This window comes from Canis lupus, chromosome 8 (assembly GCF_003254725.2).
Source record: "Canis lupus dingo isolate Sandy chromosome 8, ASM325472v2, whole genome shotgun sequence".
Taxonomy (NCBI): domain Eukaryota; kingdom Metazoa; phylum Chordata; class Mammalia; order Carnivora; family Canidae; genus Canis; species Canis lupus.
In genome coordinates this window covers 59,503,841-59,526,214 of record NC_064250.1, presented here as the reverse complement: position 1 = coordinate 59,526,214, position 22,374 = coordinate 59,503,841, and the positions used below count along the sequence as shown (strand labels likewise).

General features: G+C 39.5%; 1 protein-coding gene across 14 annotated transcripts in view; it reads right to left on the bottom strand.

Annotated features, from left to right (window-relative positions):
• Positions 1–7,013: 7,013 nt before the first annotated feature.
• GPR65 (G protein-coupled receptor 65) overlaps positions 7,014–22,374 on the bottom strand; it is a 64,054-nt gene continuing 48,693 nt past the window's right edge. For 2 of the 14 annotated variants that reach the window (XR_007412474.1, XR_007412475.1), the window contains exons 11-14: positions 18,161–18,286; positions 13,931–14,274; positions 8,113–8,528; positions 7,020–7,920 (exon numbers count right to left, since the gene is read on the bottom strand). The gene's annotated coding sequence lies outside the window, so the exon portion shown is untranslated. Of the gene's footprint in view, positions 7,921–8,112; positions 8,529–13,930; positions 14,275–18,156; positions 18,287–22,374 lie in introns of all 14 variants that reach the window. The other 12 variants (XR_007412478.1, XR_007412476.1, XR_007412472.1 and 9 more) reach the window with 12 other exon arrangements.

The window sequence follows — 22,374 nt, the reverse complement described above, 5'->3', positions numbered from 1 at the left end:
ACAAAACAGATGAATATATGTGAAGAGGGGAAAAAAGAGAGAAAGGGAAACAAACCATAAGAGACTCTTAATGATAGAGGACAAATTGAGGGTTGGTGGAAGGAGGTGGGTGGGGGATGGGCTAGGTAGGTGATGAATATTAAGGAGGGCATTTGTTATGATGAGCCTGGGTGTTGTCTGCACAGATGGCCTTTTGGCCCTAGTCGAACAGGTATACAGTTGCATTAGAAATTGATCTCTATCAGATAGTCCAGCTGGTGGAAGAAGGCTGGAGAGATGCCGGGTATGTGGTTAATGGTGAGGGTGAGGTTGGTGGTATTGGTGAGAATACCTCCTGGGATTTCCATCAGGATGAATCATTGAATTCATCCTGAAGCCTATATTTCACAGTATGTTAATTAACTAGAATTTAAATAAAAATTTGAAAAAAGAAAAAAAACCCAGAAAATTTCATGTGAAAAGATATGAAGGAAGCATCTTAAATGCAGAGACATTTTTAGTTAAAGCCAGGCAGTCACTGAGCTGCCCAGTCAGTCCTAAAATAGCAGCTTTCAGCAGTCAGTGACCTTGGAGTTGACATTTTCCCAAATGGACAGGCTCTCCGTTATTAGAGGCTTTCACACAGCTCACCCCTCAAGTCCCTTAAAAGAGGCCAAGGGGGGAGACAAAAGACAAGAGGGAAGGACATTTACCACATTCAGACATTGGATCATCTCTCGGCTATAGCACTGGTCTTGGAGATTGCACCTATGTTCTAGTCTTGACACTTAGGGGCAGTACAATTGTGAGCTTCAGAGCTGGAAAGAACCACACCATTTCTCAAAAATGTTGTATACTACAGGAGTTAGAAGGCTTACTCAAGGTCATAGGGTGAAGTAGTGACAGAGTCAGGACCAGAACACAAGGTGCTTGCCTCCTGTGAGCCCAACTAATGCGTTTCAACTCTTATTCTAAGTTTTGAGCAGGGGATAAGGTCCTAGGAAGATGCATATGATCTCAAATCCCTACTCTTTCCTGGCCTGACCAGTACACCCCTGGAGTTGCATGGATAATAGTCAGTCTCAGGGTCTCCCTGACACTTGAGGTCTTTCCAGCTGGCCACTGATATTAAAGTAATGAAGAGCTATGGGTGCTACATAGAGAAAGAATTTTGATTGGCCCTACTTAAGGTTGTTTCTGCACCAATCACTATAAACAATCAGTGTGGTATTGACTGGCTAGACTTGAATAATATGTCCATGGCTAGGAGATGGAGAGCTTTCATCAGAATCATGTTTGTTTTAGGATAGAAAGAATTCCCCAAAGATATGAGGGATGGATGCATGTAGGAGGATTAATACTGTTATCAGAAGAAGGGAGAACATTGGTTATGAATAGGCCAAAAGAAAGGGTATATCCTAATATCCTTCTGTAAACATTTCCCACCCTACTTCATCACGCCAGATACACATTTTTTAGGAGCGAAAGACTTGCAAAATGAGAAATAAGGTTTAAAATACATATTTTCAAATGTCAACACCAGTGAAAATAAAAAGTTTCCTATAAACTTAGGAAAAGATGTATTTTCCTGTAGTCATGGTGGCAAATGGCTACCAGAGCCAGTTTTGACCTGTTCCCATAGATCAAGGCAACTCATTTCAGTTGAACACGCAGTTAGTGGTTAATGAATTAACTAGTCAATGTTAGTCCTTCATTTCTAAAAGTCAATCAGTGATGTGCTCACTAAAGCAAACACATCAGGACTGCTAACCAACAAGAGTCTTACCCAAGTAATCATGCCTCTATAGATGGTTAACTTCACTGAACGTCTACCAAGTCCTTGAACTCTGTGCTACCCCCAAACCCAATATAATATCCATACTCTGTGCTGCTCAGAAGACTGGGTCTAATCAGCTTAACTCCCTTAGTGTAGTGAGCAATAAAGTATTACATATACACATTATCAAAGTCCACTGGTGCCAACACTTCACCAGTTTGAATGAAGCCTAGACAACTTACTTCCTTTTATATCCTTCTACCCTCTCCCCATTACTAATATGTGTCTTAAATATTTCTGCTACATACATTGAGAACCACGTTAGGCAGTGTTAAAATTTTTGCTTCAAAAACCAAAAATTTTGTTTCTATCAAACAATATTCAGAAAGCTCAAGAGGAGAAGGAAATTCTGTTGTATTTATCATATGTTCCCTCTTAATATATTCTTTCATACTTCCTAATATCCCATGATACTTTCTTTGAATTTACTTTAGGGGTGACTGGGTGATGGGCACTGAAGAGGGCACTTGATGGGATGAGCGCTGGGTGTTATACTATATGTTGGCAAATCAAACTTCAATAAAATAAATAAATAAATAAATAAAGAAAGAAAGAAAGAAAGAAAGAAAGAAAGAGAAAGAATTTGCTTTAGCCTTTCTTTTAGGGTAGGCTTGCTGGGGATGAATTCTTTTAAATTTTCCTTCACCTGAAGATATCTTAATTTCTCAGGATTCTCAAAGGATACTTTCTCTAGATGCAGAATTCTGAGGTGACAAGTCTCTTCTTTCAGCACTTGGCAAATCTGTCACTTTGTTCTAACCTCTCTTATTTCCTATGAGAAATCCGTTGTTCCAACTGTTTTTTCCTCTTATATACATAATGCATCTTTTCTCTCTCACTGCTTTCTAGATTATTTCTTGGTTTTTAGTGTTGAGAAGTTTGACTATGATATATCTTGGTGTAGATTTCTTTGAGTTTATCTTGTCTGGAATTTACTCAGAGTCACTTCTTGAATCTGTAGTTTTATGACTTTTTTATTTTCCTTTGCCAAATTTGGGAATCTTTTTTTAAAAATTTTTATTTATTTATTCATGGGAGACACACAGAGAGAGGCAGAGACATAGGCAGAGGGGGAAGCGGGCTCCATGCAGGAAACCTGATATGGGACTCAATCCCGGAACTCCAGGATCACACCCTGAGCCAAAGGCAGACCGTCAACCACTGAAGTCACCCAGGTGTCCCAAATTTGGGAACTTTTTAGCCATTATTTTTCCGAATACATTTTCAACCTCCATCTTCTTTTCCTCTCCTTCTGGGATGTGGTATAGTCACACATGTCACTGAGGCTTAATTTTTTCAATCTATTTTCTTTCTGTTATTCCAATGAGGTATCTTTATGTTCATGGATTCTTTCCTCTGTCCCCTCCACCCTTCTGTTGAGCCCATTCTTTTAGTTTTTTTAATTTTTATTTTTTGTAATTTTCAGTTCTAAAATATCCATTTTATTTTTCTTTGTATCTTCTATTTCTTTGCTAAGCATTTTTGTTTTTTTCATTTGTTTCAAGTATTCTCATAATTGCTTGTCAAAGAATTTTTATGATGGCTGATTTAAAATCCTTGTCAGATGATTCTAACATCTGTGTCATCTTAGTGTCGGCAACTGTTGATCATCTTTTCTCACTCAGTTTGAGATCTTCCTATTTCTTGCTATAAGTGATTTTTGATTCAAGGCTTGACATTTTTGGGTATTATGTTACAAGACTCTGAATCTTATTTAAATCTTGTGTTTTAGTTTGCTTCCATAGATGTGATGATGCCCCCTCTATTTGGGGGGTAGAAGATTCTCCCCTTCTTCTCTCTGACACCAAAGGGGAGGGGATCTTTTTACTTTGTTATTGTAGAAGTGAAACTGAGGGACTTCCAAAACTGAGTCAGAAAGGCCACTTAGCTTCTACCAATCTCAGATGGCACTAACTCTCAGAGCCTTCAGATACATGCAAAGTGAGAAGCTCAGATACATGCAAAGAGAATACATGGAATAACTAGAAATGAGAGTCCCGAAGAATCCCAGCTGCTCTAGTGCCCTATCGTTTGAGCCTTCCTAGCCCAGGCACCACCTTTGTGAAATGAAGAAGTACTCAAGATGACCCAGCCCCATCAGCACCTAACTGCAACTTCTTTAGAGATCTCAAATGAGAACTGCCTAGCTAGAGTTTCTCAACCATGAGCTGGATAGTTCCGTGTAGGGGCTGGTGCAATATAACATATTTAGCAGGATCCCTGACCATTACTCACTAGATGATGGTAGCACCTTTCTAGTTATAACAATTAAAGATGTCTCCAGGATTTCCCATCTACTTGCCAGATGGGATGCTCCCTGAATTATGAATCACTTAATAAATCAATTAGATCTTCAAATTAAAAAAAAGTCTCCAAGCATTTGCAAATGTCCCTTGGGGAAAAATCACCCTTATTTGGTTAGCTGATCCCAGTCAACCCCTATATTTATGAGAAAAATAAGTGATTGTTATTGTTTTTAGGCCATTGTTTAAGGTTATTTGTTATACAGCATTTGATAATCAGAGGGGTGTGGGGGATGAAGAACTTCTTCTCTACAAGCTTATCTGATGTTAGCTGAAAAACTGGACTTTGTCAGAGTGATCAATAGTCTGCTTCTACTGTCCCTGGAATGTTTATGATGGGCTATCTATGGTATCAAGATAGGCATTTATTTATCATTTATAGGAGGACTTATAGAGAATTATAATAAAAACACACATATACATTATGTAAAAATATACACAAAACAATTAAATGAGAATAAAAGGAAAATTTGGAAATCACTTAGGGAAATAGTCAAATAATTTTTTTAAGAAGAGGAAGTGTTTGCTGATTTCACTCCCCTCCCCCATTTTTCTAAAACCTAAGAGAAAAAAAGCACTTGGAGTTTTATTGTAAACTAATTTGTAAGTGCAATATGTTTTTGTGTCATTAAATTCTAAGAGGAATTTACAATATGAATTCTTAAATGAAGGACGTTGAAAAGGTCATCAACAAAGTTTTACTTTCACATAAGTTACAGAATAATTTCTCCTGTGACCAGGGACCTGACATTCAATCACAACTCAAAGGAAATATTTCTGTCAGAATGAGCCTGATGTAGCTCAGGTATTTTTGATGATTTAGCAAAACACCATGATAGTATTTGGAGAAAGAAATCAATCAGGAATATAATTTGAATAATGGCCAGTTGATCAGCAGCGCTACTTCTGGCAAACACATCTCATGAATTTAAGTCCTTCCTGTTAAGACCCGTGTTCTTAAAAATCTTATCATACATATGAAGGAATGTTTATTTTCCTTTTTTAAAAATTTTTGGGAGGTAGCAAATCCATGAAAGAAATCAAGTTATCAGTCAACAAATTAAAAAGGAAAAAATCGGGGATCCCTGGGTGGCGCAGCGGTTTGGCGCCTGCCTTTGGCCCAGGGCGCGATCCTGGAGACCCGGGATCGAATCCCACGTCGGGCTCCCGGTGCATGGAGCCTGCTTCTCCTTCTGCCTATGTCTCTGCCTCTCTCTCTCTCTCTCTGTGACTATCATAAATAAATAAAAATTAAAAAAAAAAATAAAAATAAAAAGGAAAAAATGATGAGGGAATAAAACACGCTCTGGATTCCCTCTATTACCTTTTTATGTGTTTGAGGGTTCCATCCAAAGAGTTTGACTCTTGCAATTGAAATTATGGTGAAAGATCTTTTTTTTTTTTTTTTTGTAAAAGATCTTTATTAGCATTCCTAATAGCCAAAAATAAGTCAACAGAGACCCTAAAATCTTATGTTTTTTCCAGGTGTTTCTTTCCTCAATGTAAGGAGTGTAAATCTAGCTTTTGGTGGCAATACACTTCTTTCTTGAGAACAAACATCTCTCAAAGCCAGCATACTACTTGAGACAGCTTTTGTTATTGTTTTTAAGGGATGTGTCCTCTGTAGTAAGTGACTGCCATGGGGTAGGCAAGCTTTGTTTTGGGGGATGTTTATTTATTTGCCTGGTGGCTCCAAGAAATCATCAGAGGTCCTTGAGTAGAAGGACCCAGGGCTACTGGTATGCTAAGGATGGGAAGCAGGCTCAGGAAAGGTAAATTGTGAAGTATGAAGTTCTGAGTCACCACCATAAAATCAGGATCTTTATTATGAAGACGCATTTATCATGTCCCTTGTGCCGCTATTTCTTCAAGATTTTATTTTAGTTTTCGGGATCCCTGGGTGGCGCAGCGGTTTGTCGCCTGCCTTTGGCCCAGGGCGGGATCCTGGAGACCCGGGATCGAGTCCACGTCGGGTTCCTGGTGCATGGAGCCTGCTTCTCCCTCTGCCTATGTCTCTGCCTCTCTCTCTCTCTCTCTCTCTCTCTCTCTCTCTGTGACTATCATAAATAAATAAAAATTAAAAAAAAAGATTTTATTTTAGTTTTCAATAATTAAACTGTAAACAGCTTTTAGTATCTGAATATCAGATGTACTAACATAGCCTAAGGAAATAATGTGTTTGATAGAGTCTGTTTCTTGATTCCTAGCAAATCCTAACAAATTATCTTTGGTCACCAGGTCAATCCAGGATCACTGAGCGGCGCAGGTGATTTGTAAATCCATACTGTGAGTGTGAATCCGGACTCTGTTTTTGGAAAGGTATTCATTTTTTAATCTGTTGTTTTGACTCCTTGTGATGGCTTCCATAGTGTGACAGGGAAACAATTTACCTATAAACCATAGTGATAAAGGCTGTTCCTCCTACAGAAGTAGATCTTTGGAGCAGTTTATTAAGATGTTACCTTCTAGAAGCATCTTAATTCTTTCTGCTGAGAACTCGGAAATACACTGGGTCACTTTTTTCAGCCTGATTTCAGCCACTTTGGAACTTAAAGGTTTGAGCCCACATAGAAAGGGCACTGGCTGGATAATTCTTTCAAACTAAAATATACAAGTTAATCATGGATTTGAATCTCAATAGCTCCACAGGGTAGCTGAATGATATTGTGTAAGATTTTAATCTCTAACCTATAGTTCCCTTTTCTGTAAAATGAAGATAAGAATAATACTCTTCTCTCTTATGGTTGTTATATGAGTTAAATGAAATAACATGAGGTCCTTAGCCCAGATCCTGGCAAATAATAAGCCCTTGGAAAATATTAGCTTTTCTAATGATTGCAAATAATCATGAGGAAAGGAGAATTTATCAAGTTCAGTTTATTGTAGCTCAAAGAACTGGTAAAACAACTCTGTTTTCTTAATATAATTGTAGATAGTAGGAATGCTTTGGGATAATATATGACCTTAACTTGGAAGATCTCAGTGGATTATTTTGTAATATAATAAGAGAAAATAAGAAAAGGTCAAATTGTAATTTTCTAAGAGTGATTCCAATATAAATTACTGATTATATTTTTTTTAAGATTTTATTTATTTATTTATTCATGAGACACAGTGAGAGAGAGAAAGGCACAGACACAGGCAGAGGGAGAAGCAGGCTCCATGCAGGGAGCCTGACGTGGGACTCAATCCCGGGTTTCCAGGATCACACCCTGGGCTGAAGGCGGTGCTAAACCGCTGAGCCACCTGGGCTTCCCTGATTAATTTTTCTAATGGTAGAATATAAGAATTCATCAACTAGACAGACACATCTCTGCCTTTTAGGCACTCATTAGAAAACAGTCATTTTATTATGTCTAGGATGGTCCATTTTTCTCCAAACCTCTCAACTTACAGTGGGACTTCACCCTCCCACATCTGCTACAGTGAAACTAGTTGCTGCATCAGTTTGGCATAAGCAGAAACAGGAATATTTTATTCTTGCTATTTTGGACTGTGACTCATGTCTTCTTGTTCCTTAAAATTATTGTCTCAGGGTTAGATTTCTTGCAAACATTGCTTGTTTGGGCTGAGTGATAGTCTTCTTTTCAGTTCCTGTGAGCAATGTTTTGTTCCCCTTGAAAGTGTAAATTCCCCAACTATATTGTCTCATCTAGAGAAATGTTAGTGATGATGAGAAAACTGTGGTCTAGCAGAAAGGGCCTCTTGTCAGCCAGATCTGGGTTCTGATCCAGGTTCCATCTTGTTCAGGTTGTGCAGTCATGGGCAAGCCCTTTTCTCTCTTGGAACCTATTCCTTCACCTGTAAAATGGGAAGATACTACATTATTGCATACATGTAAAGCACCCAGAAAACTCCCCAGTTTATAGTATAAGCTCAACCAATGTCTCTTGATATTAAGATTAAAATTATGCCCATGATTCTTGTAATCTGGTAAGGCTGTTGAGACAATGTTATCCTACAATAGTGCATATGATGTAACAAGCACGGTACCTATTTGCAGAGTGGGCACTCCATAACTGAGAGCTATTAATATCATCAATACTTTGCTCCTTGCTCATAGACTTTTTAAGTGTTATATTGAGTCAGCGTGTGAGGAAAGAGGAGCAACAAGGAATCCTGATAAGTCAATGTCACCTCTCTCAGAACTTCTAAAAAGGTCATCTCAGCTCTCTTGCAAGAGCTTGGTGACAATGATGATGATCATGATGAGGATGAGGATGAGGATGAGGGTGATGGTAGTTGGCATTACTGGGCATTTACTCTAAGACACACATGGTGTTCAGCGCATTCTCTCATTTGTTCCTCCTAACGAATCTGTGAGGCACTATCTTGTGTCTCCCCAAAACACATCTTGGAGCAGATTCATGAGTTTACTTGGGAAGTAATCTCAGGAGCATGGTGATAACCTGGAAAATGGCACAAGGGAGAGAGAAGGTCAGGAAACAGTGGGATGAAGAGTGAGCGCTGCTGTGGGCAACTGGAGTCTAGAAGCATAACTTTCTCAAAGGGTCCCTGGATGTTAAGTGAGCAAGGCCACTTGTGCTTCTATTCCTTCTTACCTGGACCATTGTGCTCTAACTCCTGGGGCATGGATCATACAATAGTTATTGATTTAGGGAGTACACTATATCCTGCAGCATAGCACTGCCCTGACTGTGTGGGACTAGTGATCCTAGTTCAAGTGCTCAATGGTAATATCCTTTGCTGTAAAATTGAGATCGTTGGTCGGAAGCAAGAAAAATTTCCTGACAAAGGCCTCCCTTTTGAGGCCAGGTTAGGGAAAAGCATCACATTCTCTGTCCTTATTACCTACTGTCAGAACTCCCCAAGGAGAACTTGGTTTTTGCAAGACTCAAGCAGCTGGCAGGGTATTAGGAAACAATTGCACACATGCCTGTGGTAGAGAAGGGATGTGAATGCAAATGAGAGTGGGATGGGCACAGGGGGCTTGGCCAAGAGAGGGGAAGCTTGATGCTATTGGTAGAGGCTCCCAACATAGAGAGTCCAGAGGAGGAGCATTACTTGTAAAAGGACAAATTCTGATACCAAGAAATCCAATTTAAAGAATTCTTATAACCAGTAGTATTCTTGAGCCAAAGTCAAAGCACCTCCCCTGACCCCTGCCAAAAAAAAAAAGAGGAAAATTTCAGAGTCAGTCTTAGAATTTTGTTGCCAAAAGAGATAATCTGGACCAATTGTTCCATTTTATTTAATAAACGAGGAAAATGGGGTTGGGAAGATGCAGCCACAGTCTATTTCAGGTACTTGGGAAAAAGTTGGGATGGAAGGACTTTGTGTAGACCTGAGATCATCAGTTTGTGAGGTTTCCTGAGTGAGAAGAAGCTTACAGAGCAGAGGACAGGGATCAAGCAAAGGCCTGTGCAGAAAGAGGTTGGGTTAACAGGATTAAAGAATTCTTGGGATACCAAATGGCAAATGCGGACTATTGTCACAGCTGGGTGCTCTACACAGGAGCTCATCACACTATTCTTGCTTTGTGCTCAGTTGAAACTTTTAATAATAAATAGAAAAGCATTCAGGGCAGGGGTGATGGGTGAGGTTGAGGTCAACATATGTCTAAGTGAAAATGAGAATGCAGTGTAGTAGGTCTGCCCGCAAACGTATCCAGGACATTAGGCAAGCCAGCAGAAAGGCATATTATGTATCTTGTGGTCGGGGAGGGGTGAGGCAGTCTTTCTGGGGGTGGTCAGGACAGAGGTGAGTCTTGAAAGACAGGATGAGAGAATGAAAGAGCCCAAATGTGAAGTCAGCAAAACCTGCCTTCAAATTTCTGCCCCACGACTGAGCTGGGATGAGTTATTTAAACTTTGTGTCTAATCTCTGAAAGAGTTCTAGCACTTTCCTTATATTGTTCAAGTCAGGGGGCTGCTGCAGAGATACTAGCTGTGGCTCACAGGGGAAAGAGCTCACTCAGCACACATTCCAAGTCATCTATAGTTTGTCTCCCTAAAAAGTCAGGAGCTACATTCCCCAAGCTTCCTGGTAGCCTGGTTCAACATGTGACCCAGATGCGGTCAAGCATTTGCACCTTCATAAGAGTAGAGAAGGCAGAAGTGAACAACATGGCTGCTGCTGGGCTAGGGGAAGCAGCTTCTTGTGGCAGTCAAATATGGGGGCATACAGTTCTGGGGTCACTGAGGTAGAGCTTCTGGTTCCTAGTCTCACTGGAGCCAATTGACGTGTAGCAACAATTCTGCTCTAACAGTCCTGTAGTATAGCAGACATTTTTCTTGACCTGTAAACCTTTCAGGCTGGGCTTTCTGGCCCTCTCAAAGCTCATATTGCCTCGTAAGATCTTATAATAAACCATTTTCTGTTTTATAAACAGAGGATTCTGTTTTCTACCAGTAAGAAGCCAGATAGGTGCCATACTTCTTTCCCTGAATCCCCAAATCCAAGCTGTCACCAACTCCCATTATGCAATATTTTCTGTCTGTCTACTTATCTCCTTCCTCTCTGCTGCTTCCCTTGGTCAGAGCACTACCATCTCTTGCTTAGGTCCTATCCATGGGCTTTTCCTCCACAGCCTCCCAGGGCTCAGTATCTCTGTAAGTCCAGTGTCACAACATACCAATGAATTCTCCACACAGACACCAGAGGCGTCTTCCTAAGGTGCCAATATATCTGTGACACACCCTCCCTGCTCACACAATCTAGACCTCAGCTATATGGAGTCATTTTCCATTACCAGTGTGGGCACTTGATCCTCCTGTCACCAAGACTGTGTGCATTTGTTCTTTCTACCTAGAACAGTCTCCTCTCTCTCTACCGGGAGAACTTCTTTCCATCTTTCAGGTCTCAGGAAGCATTTCTTGACTTCTCAAGTTCAAGTTAGTGGCCCTTGTACTTCTACAGTATCCTCCAAACGTATTGTACTTGGTGTTGTTTATTTATCTGGGTTCTTTCCTGGACAAAAAGTCCTATGAGGGCTGGAGTTTTGTCTGTAGAATTAAGTTTGCCTTCAAAAACTTGAGGCACTCAGCCTGAAATATGTAGGCAGTCAATATAAACTAGTTAAATGGAGAATGGTGTCAAATGCCCCAGAAAGTTCTGAAGTAGAAGGATTGACCATTGTCCATGAATATTGGCAACCTGATGTCACTAATGACCTCAGTAAGGGTAGTTTCAGAGGCATATTATGATAGCCACTGGGTGGCCATTGATTTGTCACATCTTGGTTTACTCTATAGCTGGCCATGGTGTTCTGATGATGTGAGTGGGTAGGACAGGCAGTGGAAGCATCAGACAAATAAACTGTTCAAATTTTATTTTTCTTTAGAATAAGAACAACAATAACTCTAATTATAGTTAATCTATAATAATGAGTCTAGTCTGTATTGTATCCACCTTTCTGTCAACACAGTCATGAAATATAATTGTTCATATTATTTAATGGAGGAAGGGGGGTCCCTGAAGATAAAAGTGTCCAGGGCCTCTGAGATGGTAATGCAGTCCTGAGTAACTTTGCTGACTTTACAGTCTAGTCTTGTCTCTGAGATTTATTTGTCATGAACTAGGTCACCTTCTTTCTTCTCTCACTCTCTGGTTCCACCCTTGGTGCTGGCTCTTCTACACTTCCTGAGTTGGCCTGGTTGGGGCAACCATATCCTCTGATATCTAACAGACTGTGGTTCAGAGAGGTCTTATCAGAGGGCCCTGAGAAGGGAAAAGTGACACTGTTTTTCATGATTTTCACAAAGATATCGGGTTCAGCATTTGGGCATGTCTATTTCTGTTTTTGCTCAGGGTTAATGAAGGCTACAAGTAAAGATATGATTTTCCTGGAACTGTTGAAGAAAGACCCAGCCAAACTCTGCCAACACAGCACAGTATCTGGAAACAAGAAGTACAGACTCTGCTTGGTGAAGCAATTAGCAATGACCACAAATGACTGGATGGTTGAAGTAACCCAGGGAAAATTAAAGGGGACCCTAAGTAATGAGTTCAACTTGAAGGATACTAGGAGGAGGAAAGAAAGGTTATCAGAAAACATGTTAACTTGCACACTCTTTTCTCTAAGGTAGCCTTTGTTCTAAGTAGAGGTCTGATTTGCTTTAGATAATGCATAGCATCAAACTGAGAAATTTCTCAGCTTTACTGGAATCTCAGCATTTTGTTCTTTTATTTTTTTTTTTAATTTAAATTCAATTTAGTTAATGCATACTCTATTATTAGTTTCAGGGGTAGAATTTAGTGACTCATCAGTTGCATATAACACCCAGTGCTCATTACATCCAGTGCCCTTCTTAATGTCCATCATCCAGTTACCCCATCCCCCCACCTGCCTCCCCTCCAGCAACTCTGTTTGTTTCCTAGAGTTCGGCATCTCTTATGGTCTGTCTCCCTCTTAATTTTCATCTTATTTTATCTTTCTTTCCCTTTCCCTATGTTTATCTGTTTTATTTCTTAAATTTCACATATGAGTGAAATCATGTGGTATTTGTCTTTCTCTGAATGACTTATTTCACTTAGCATAATAACCTCTAGCTCCATTCATATCATTGCAAATGACAAGATCTCATTCTTTTTCATGGCTGAGTAATTTTCCATTGTTCTATTCCACATCTTCTTTATCCATTCATCTGTTGATGGATATCTGAGCTCTTTCCATAGTTTGACTATTGTGGACATTGGTGCTATAAACATTGGGGTGTATGTGCCCCCTTCAAGTCACTATATTTGTATCCTTTGGATAAATACCTAGTAGTGCAATTGCTGGGTGGCAGGGTAGCTCTTTTTTTTTTTTTTTTAACTTTTTGAGGAACCTCCACAATTTTGCAAAGTGACTGCATCAATTTGCATTCCCACGAGAAGTCAAGAGAGTTCCCCTTTCTCTACATCTTTGCCAACACCTATTATTCTGAATTGTTAATTTTAGCCATTCTGACTGGTGTGAGATGGTATTTCATTGTGGTTTCGGTTTGTGGTAAAGTTTCTTGGAAGCCCTAGCTCAGTATATGGTGGTGGTGGTGGTGGGGTTGTGGGCAGAGGCCAAAACAAAGGTTTTTTTCTTCCAAGGCTTTTCCTTTTGGGAACCACCTACAACCAACACACAAGGCCCTAGTTTGTGAGAGATGAAACTAAAAGCATGCATGCCCCAATCCCAACTCATTCTATGGCTCTAGAGTAAATGTTCTGTCTGCTTTGAGATTCTGCAAGTATAGTTTATCATATAAAATCATTAATCCATTCACTCTCTCAGGCTCCTTTGGAGTTCCAGATGCTGGTGATGTAAATATGAATAAAACTCCATCCCTGCCAGCTTTGCTGGCACTTTTCTTTGTAGCCTGACATCTAATATATTTACTGGTTTACATCTCTTTCCCCCATCCTCTGCCGCAATAAGACTATAATCTCTATGAGAATGGGAACTTTGCTCTTTTGCTCATTACTCTGAATTTAGTGCCTAGAACAGTGACTGGCATTGCAAGATAAATAATTGTTGCATGACTTTGTTTAATGAGTGAAATTATTTTATAATAATTATTAATCCTGAACAAACTGTTAAAAAGAAAAGTCCATGAGCTCAATTCAAAGCAATTTTTCATTACCATTCTCCAAAAATTTGGTTTTGAAAGTATTTATAAAGATGTGGTAAAATCAATGCGGAAACATCAACACTTTTCTTTAATAAAAACTCCACATAAATATGTAACAGGGCATTGCTGAGCTCTACATAAACATCTTACAAGTTATTAATTTTGAGAAATTTGAGTTACACTTGAACTAGCAATTGTCTCTAGTAACTTCTAAATATAGCATTCACCAACTCAATAATGCAATTTACCTTCTAGTTGTTTAAAGTAGTTGTTCCTTTGTGCAAGACTAGATCCTTTTCTAGAAAAGATTAATCTGTTTGCAATAATGTTTGCACATGTTCAAAGCCTGTTGGCCTGTATTGACATTTAAAAAAGAAAAAAAAGACTTGAGTTCTGAACCAAATCAAATGACTTTCCAGGAATGAGCCATATGGCTTTGTAAAATAATTTGATAGATGGAATTCAGCCTTCAGAATAGCAGGTATAGAAAGTTAGAATGTAGAATGGTTGCCTCTTGATGCCTGGAATTCCACTATTGAAGAGTCATTCTTTTGGGTCTCCAAAAGCCTCTTAATCTTTTCAGTTTTCCCTTCTAAATTTAGAGAACAAAGATACTCTAAGTTAGTATTTGCTAACTGTTTACCTGGAGGAACCAGAAAAAATTATGAATTAGTGAAGTAGGAGAGTGTATGATACCAGGAAGTTGGGAGGAGACCATGAAGTACAGATGCTTATGCTAACCAATTTCTAGCCAGAAGCATCTTTAAACCTTTTTATTTAGAAGGATGGCCATCTAGCTGGGGATGGGGATGGGATGCAGATGGTGGTGCTTGAAGCTAAGTTTGCATAGCAATTTGTATAAAATAAACACAACATCTATTGTTCACATCAAGAAGGAGTGGGGACAAAGTTACTGACAAAAATTATATAGGAGGAATAACTAAGTCTTCCTTAAGCTCTATCTTGTTGCTGTTATCCCCTGGCTCAAGTTCATTATTATCCTGTGAGAACTGGGTCCCGTATTATACTGTTAGAGCAGTTGCATTCTCTAAAGATGCTGAAAATACCAATTTTTATAGGAAATGTCCTGGTTTTGCTGGTGATGGTTCAGGCCAGGTAGTCAGAAAAGACCTCCTTTTTTTAAATATGAGAGACACACAGAGAGAGGCAGAGACATAGACAGAGGGAGAAGCAGGCTCCTAGCAGGGAGCCCAATGCGGGACTCCATCCCTGGACCAGGATCACGACCCAAGCCAAAGGCAGATGCTCAACCCCTGAACTACCCAGGCATCCCAGAAAAGACATCCTTGATAACGTGACACCTGAGTACAGTCTTGATTGAGGAAAGTGAAAATATGAACCACAAGATTCCTTCCAAGAAAAAGGACAGAAGTGCTTAGCCCTGCGATTGGAGTGTGCTTGGGAGTCAGCAAGTGGCCATTGTGTCTGGAATGCAACAAGTTGGGGAAATATGGAAGAGACAAGAGCAGAGTCTCCTCTGCAAGTCAGGGAAACAGTTGGGCAGAAAAAGTAGAGCCAACAGGTCTAGTAAGGGCTTTAATGAGACTTTGATGGGAGTAGCATAGGAAGCCATTGGAGAGCTTTGACCACAAGAGTAGTGTGAGCTAACTTGGGTTTTAAAAGGATTGCTCTGGCTGAGGCTCTGGGGAGAATAGTTTATAAAGGAACAAGAGCAGAAGGAGAGGAAATATCAGGAGGCATATTGGTTGGGATGAAGTTTAGCAGTGACAATATTGCCCAAAGAACAAGTAGCTTTAAATAGAAGTCAGTTTCTCTCTCACTCTTAAGTCCAGAGCTTGAATTTCGATGTAGATGGTAGTTGTTTACCAAGTCCTCAGCAACTGGAAAACTTTCCAACTCATTGCTCTAAGGACTCAAGAATGCAGATAGAAAAGAGTAAGTATAAGGGTGCTTCTCTATGGGCTAAGGAGTCATCTGTGTACCAGAAAGTAGGGTGAGGACAAGATAAAGAAGCTACAAAGGGTATCTTACAACTACCTCTTAAGAAGGTTCCCAGAAATTCCATAGACATTTCTGCTTACATACCCTTGGCTACTCCAAGTTCTAAGGAAGGTTAGAAAATCTAAATCTGGAAGACCAGGTGCCTGGCTAAAAATTCTACTAGTATAAGGGGACGGGAGGAAGATATACATATTGGGAGGCAATGAGCAGTTTTGACCATAGGGCACTATTGCAGTAATCTAGGCGAGAGATGATGGTGATGGAGGTCGGGAGAAGTGGTCAAATTCTGGAAATAATTTGAACTAGAGGCAAGAGGAAATACTGATGCACTACCTTTAGGGTGTTAGGGAAAGAGAATAGTCAAGGATGATAAAGGTTTTGGCTTAAGCAGCTGAAAAATGGAACTAGGCTTAAGGATATTCTGAGTAAGCTTAAGGATAATCACAAGCTTGATTTTTGGGAAAGTTAGTTTTGACACTCAAGTGGAGATGTCAGGAAAGCAGTTGGATATACAAGCCTGGAGTTATAGAGAGACATCTGGCTTAGAAATAGAAATTTGTGATCTGTCTGCATAGATATGGTATTAAAAGCCATGATAACAAAAATCATCTAAGAATGAGTGTAGATAGGAAAGAGTAAACATAAGATACTGTGCCCAAGGCACTCCAAAATTTAGAGGTTGGGAAGACAAAGAAATGACCAGTAAAAAAGGCATAGAATCAAGACAGAAGACTCCCTAGAAGCTTAAGAGAGTAAGTATTACAAAAAAGAATAATACACTGTATCAAATTCTTATTGAGTAAGAAGAAGATTAATAACTGACCATTGGTTTTAACAACATGAAGCTTTTTGGTGATCTTGATGTGAACTGTTTCGATGAAAGAGTGAGGAAGAGAGCCTGCATGGAGTGGATTCAAGAGAGAAGGAAATTAGAGAAAGAAAGAGAGTGGGGCATCTGGGTGGCTTAGCGGTTAAGCATCTGCCTTTGGCTCAGGTCGTGATCCCAGGGTCCTGGGATTGAGCCCCACATCAGGCTCTCTGTATGGAGGCTGCTTCTCCCTCTGCATATGTCTCTACCTCTCTCTGTGTCTCTTATGAATAAATAAATAAAATGAGAGAGAGAGAGAGAGAGAGAGAGAGAGAGAGAGAGAGGAATCGGGCAAATACAGATGATTCTTTTTCCCCTGGGAGATACCTGTAAACATGAGCAAAGAAATGAGATAGTAGCTGGAGGAGGGCATGGAGTTTTTTTCCCCCCTTTTAAAAATGAGCTATATTGCAGCATGTTCTGTATGTTGATGGGAAAGATCCAGTGTGGAGGGAAATTTTGAAGACACAGGAGAGAAGGGAAAAAGTTGGACTAAATTCCCCAAGTAGATAAGAGGAGACAGTGCCCAGTGCACAGATGGAGGTTTTGGCTTCAGAAAGGAGCACAGACAATTCACCCAGGAGGGAAGGCAAATTACATGGGAACAGATGCAGGTAGGCAGTAGAGGCGGTATTGGGATCTAATGGAAATTCTCCCCTGATGGCTTCTGTTTTGTTGTTGAAATAGAATTCACACTCATCAGCTGAGAGTGAGGAGGAGGGCTGAGGAACTGGAGGTTTGTGGAGAGAACAGAAAATATGAAATAGCTCTGTGAGAGACTGGTCTGGTGAATGGACTATTGAAATATGATGGGATCCATGGGGCAGCTCTGTGGACCTGTGTTACGTCAGTGGTCATGAATTGAGTTTGTGAGTGTGGGAGGAGGTAGAGGTGGATGTCAGCAGAGTTGAGGATAAGCCGGGTTGGGGGCGGGGAGAGGGAGAAAGGAGTGGTTGGAGAGAGAGAAGAAGAGAGGTAAGAGTACATTGATTGAAGGGAATCATAAGGAAGAAGAGACCATACAATGTAATTCGGTCATGGGGTCCCTTGATAGGATGGGGGTAAGGGACAGTGGAATAAAGGTCTTGGATTCAATGGATCAACCATTGCCTTTCTTTGAAAAGTTGGCAAATCGTGCAAAATAGACATTGCTACTTTTTGACATCATGTGTTAGACTATTGTTGGATTGCAATGAAAATAATCCCCCAAATTTCAGTGGCTTAAAAAAACACAAAACCATTATGATAACATTCAAGTTAATGGCAGCTTTCCTTTAGATAGTCATTTAATGACCCAAGTTGATGAAGGCTCTGCCAACTCCAACATATGACATCTGAGGGGCGTCTCACACTTTGCCACATCGGGCAGACAGTAGTGAAAAAGAGCATAGAGGCACAGGTGTGAGGGGATTTGTGAGCCATGCTTGGAAGTGGCATGTATCACTTCAATTGGATTCCACTAAAGATGACTTAGTCACTTCTCTGGAGGAGGCACAGAGAAATGAGGTCTAGCTGTGTTCCCAGAAAGAAGGGGAGAGTGATTTTTGCAGATAATTCCTTTTGTAGCTAGCAATCCCTGTCATTAGCCCCTTTGGCCAGCATAATCCATTACGTGAAACGTACTCACATACTCCTGAAGAAGGAAAACCCAAAATTTTATACAGTTGTCACGTCAATTTCAATGTCTAGGATTCTCAGGAGATGCTCAGATCTTTCCTTTAGGTCCACATATGGTTCTTCGAGTTCTAGCACCCTTCGAATTAAAAGACAAGTCAACTGTACTCCATCTGCCCTCCCAGTATAAAAAAGTAGAGAGAATAACCACAATAAACACCCCCAAAGCAGTGCCTGATGCACAGCAATGATGTAATCCTACTGGGGAGATATTGGAAAGACCTTCCACCCCTATCAATAAAATGATTTGATAGACTCTGGGTTGGTCCTCTACACAGAACTTTCTTGTCCACTGTTCTCGGTGGCCCTGGGTGCGCATCTGCCCTTCTGGAGAATATTCTTGTTCATTTTCCCCATGTTCACATATGGAGTGGATATTGCTGAGTATGTTATTAGAAGCTGTACACCTTTCAGAACCCACTTTCTGCTGGTGCATGAGAGTAGTTTTATAAACATAAGCTTGTGGTTTCTAAGCAATAGAGTTTGTTCAAAAACTTGACAGGCTTCTGACCTGTTTCCAGTCAATTTCATGTGGTAGTAAATAAGCCCCCGGTTGTCTTCCAGACCTGACCTGAAGTCTCCTTTTCTTTCTCAGCACATCTCTCCTGCCCTTGTGGAATCTACACTGATGTCTGAAAGAGGCTATGGTGGCAAGGCCACATCCTCAATAACCTCTTTGCCACTGGGGCTGAGCCTCAATCTCCTTTTTCTTCTCTCTGTCTTTCTCTCTCTCTCCCTTGATCCACAAATCTTATTTTCTAGTATCTGGGGGTACAGAAACCATCAGTTATCTTAGCCCTCAGAAGCTCTGAATTTTGGAAGTCTTTTTATTCAATTCCACTTCAGCTGGAAAATAGTCCATTCTTGCCCAAGTTCTTTTTTTTTAAGATTATTTATTTATTTATTCATCACACACACACACACACACACACACACACGCACACACACACACAGGCAGAGGGAGAAGCAGGCTCCATGCAGGGAGCCTGATGTGGGACTCGATCCTGGGTCTCCAGGACCACACCCTGGGCTGAAAGCGGCGCTAAACCGCTGAGCCACCTGGGCTGCCCATTCTTGCCCATCATCTCTTTTTTGCGATACTTTGCTAAAAGTGAAAAATAGCAGCCAACATACACTAATATTAATTCTCTTTCCAACTGTTTTCCTTAGAGCTACAGACTTAATAGGCTTTTGGTCTGCCTTTCAAGTTATCATAGATGATAGTTTTACTTATTTTCCCCTGTGGATAACATAGGGCTTTAACTTTCCAGCTTTTGATATACATTTTCTTCCTTCAGTCTGAATGCTAAGCCATACTATACATTTCAGGTGTTTGTTATGGCACTCGTTTTTTTTCTGATTTCCATATTGATTGGGAAATATAGTAAACAAATAGACCCCTAACATTTGGTAGCTTAAACAAAAATGTGTTCCCCTCCGATGACAAGAGTTTAGGTCAGCAACAGTGGCATAATTTCCCAGGGATTCTTCAGGTGTGATAGTGAGTCTGCTATTTTTCACACTTGGCTGGCAAGGTAACGTGTCAGATAGCTATGGAGATGAATTCATGTAGACAAGACCAGATGAGTTTGTGATTCTTTCTCCTATTAGTTTTCAAGATAATGAGGTCTCCCAAATCCTTCTCCAAATACAACAAATTATTTGATAAGAATAACTATATGGATTTAAACATATCTGATATAGTAGGAATCTATTGTAGTTAATATGTTCCTTAAAAGTTAATATCTTTAGTTTTGATCTTGGGGAGCCTCTTCAAGTTGTTTCCTTTTAACGTGGGGTAACAACACGTTCCAGGATCATCTTGTGTATTTCTTGATGTTGTCCTGAGATTAGTCACATCTCCAAGAAGCCCTCATTTCAAATGAGTATTAGGGATGCTCAGTGCTAGTGGCTTGCGTTGTTTTTTTTTCCCAGAAATTTTCAGTGGCCAGATCTAGGACCAACTCATTGACACTGAATATCCTGTATACCCAGATTGTGATCCTGAAATGAGGGTTTCTTAAATATACATGCATATATATTCATAAGTATAACTTTGAATTATATCAGTATAAATTTATTCAATTCAAATTCAGGACAATTGAATTTTTATGTAACTTCTTCTAGCTTACATTTGTTTCTTCCTTCCTCTGTACTAAGCATACCTGTTATCTAGAACACAGGGAATGATAGAATTAATAGATCATAATTACTAACTTTGTTTTATCCTACATCATACACAATGTTTGTCCCACGATACTGATATCAATACAACTCCACCAAAGGATTATTGAAAAAATTTTTAAAAAAAATTTGTGTATGCTCATTCCACTCCTCCCTCTACCATTTTTTAGTTATACTGTAATCACACTGTCAGAGCATCTAAATATTATACACTCTAATCTTGCATTATTAACTTTTTTATAAGTAATCTTTATGCCCAATGTTGGCTCATGAGCCCCACTGCCTATTTTCATTTCAACTTAGTTCTATAAGCAACAGTATACCAGCATTTATACTGATGTCTCTAGACATGTTGTTGTGTCTGAAGTTTGTTCTCCAGTAGATTTAGGAAAGGGACAAGGGAATTCCTTGAATTCTTAGAGGTTGCTAATAGTTTGTTTAGAGCCTTTGATATTGAAACTCAATTTGGCTACTTACAAAACCTGTGGCTACAATCTTTTTCCTTGAATGTCTTAAATACCTTTCATTTTCTTCTAGACCATTGTTTTTGAAGAGTCTGACAGCAGTCTAGTTTCATTTTCCTTATAAATCACTTGGTCATCTTCTCTAGATTTTTACAAATAAGTTTTGTTACACACAAGAGCCTGTTCCTAGCTCTACTTTGGGAATTATAAGAAAGGGTCATGTCCAAGTGTGGAGGGAATCTGAAAAGGTTATGAAATACATTAGGAGGTGAAGGGGGATATACTTGGCTTTGGAAAAGCAGTGGTCCAGAGCATAGGCTACAGGAGCAAGTGAGTGGCCCACCAACAAAGAGTCATTTACATCAATATCTTCCATGGAGTTGCCTGAAAATCTGTTGGAGAGTTAAACCCTGGGGAAGCATAGATTTCTGACAGTCCATGCAATCAGTAATCACTAGTAATCACTGTCTTGAGTACCAAAGAAAATAAAATATTATTTTGTAGTCATAGACTGCTGAGTCTGGTAATATGTTGGGTACATTTTCAGGAGTTTAGCAAAGTGATTAGAAATGAATGCAAGGATGCCTCCTCCTTTATATCAGTGTTGACCATCAAGATTATATAATAAAACAGAGGTCTCATGCACAATAGAGGAAAAAAAAATTAAAAAATACTCCAAGACTCTGATTCTAGAAAGCTGACGGATCAAGTTAATAACAAAAACTTCCATAACATGTAGACAGGATATTGTATATAACATATAGCAGGTTTTCAAAATATGCTTGTTGGCCTCATCATGAAAGGAAGAAAATCTGCAGGGGAACAAAGTCAACAAGGAATGAAAAAACAGAACTATCTATAGGGCCTGGTGACATTACAGCCAAGTTCTAACAATTCAAAAAACAACTAATTCTCACCCTATCCAAACTGGTCTAGAAGATTGCAAAGGAGGGAAAAATCTTCATCACATATTATGCCATATGCTAAGCTCTATAGATGCAAAGAAAGCATTCATAATACCAATCATAATTATAATGTTAATACTAATTCATAATGGAAGTTTATGACAAATTTCTTTAACCTGAGAAAGGAAATCATAAAAAGGCCAAGAGCAAATATTAAACTTAATGGTAAAACTTGACAAGGATGTCTGTTGTGCCCAGTTTTATTTGACATTATTCTGGAAGTCCTAGTTAGCACGATAATGTTTGGAAATAGTACAAATGAAAAGCCTAGGTAAAGAAAAACCAAACATTCATTATTTGTGGGCAAAATTAATATCTAGATAAAAATGAACACAATTTAAAGACAAACAACAGAATTAACAAAAGACCTCAAAGTTGCTAATACTAGATATCTTATATAAAATTAATTCAATGTTGTGCATCAACAACAAGCAATTAAAGGATAAAATTTTTCCCCAAGTTTTTATTTAAATTCCAGTTGGTTAACATATAGTGTAATATTAGTTTCAAGAGTAGGATTTAGTGATTCATCACTTATATACAACATCCAGTGC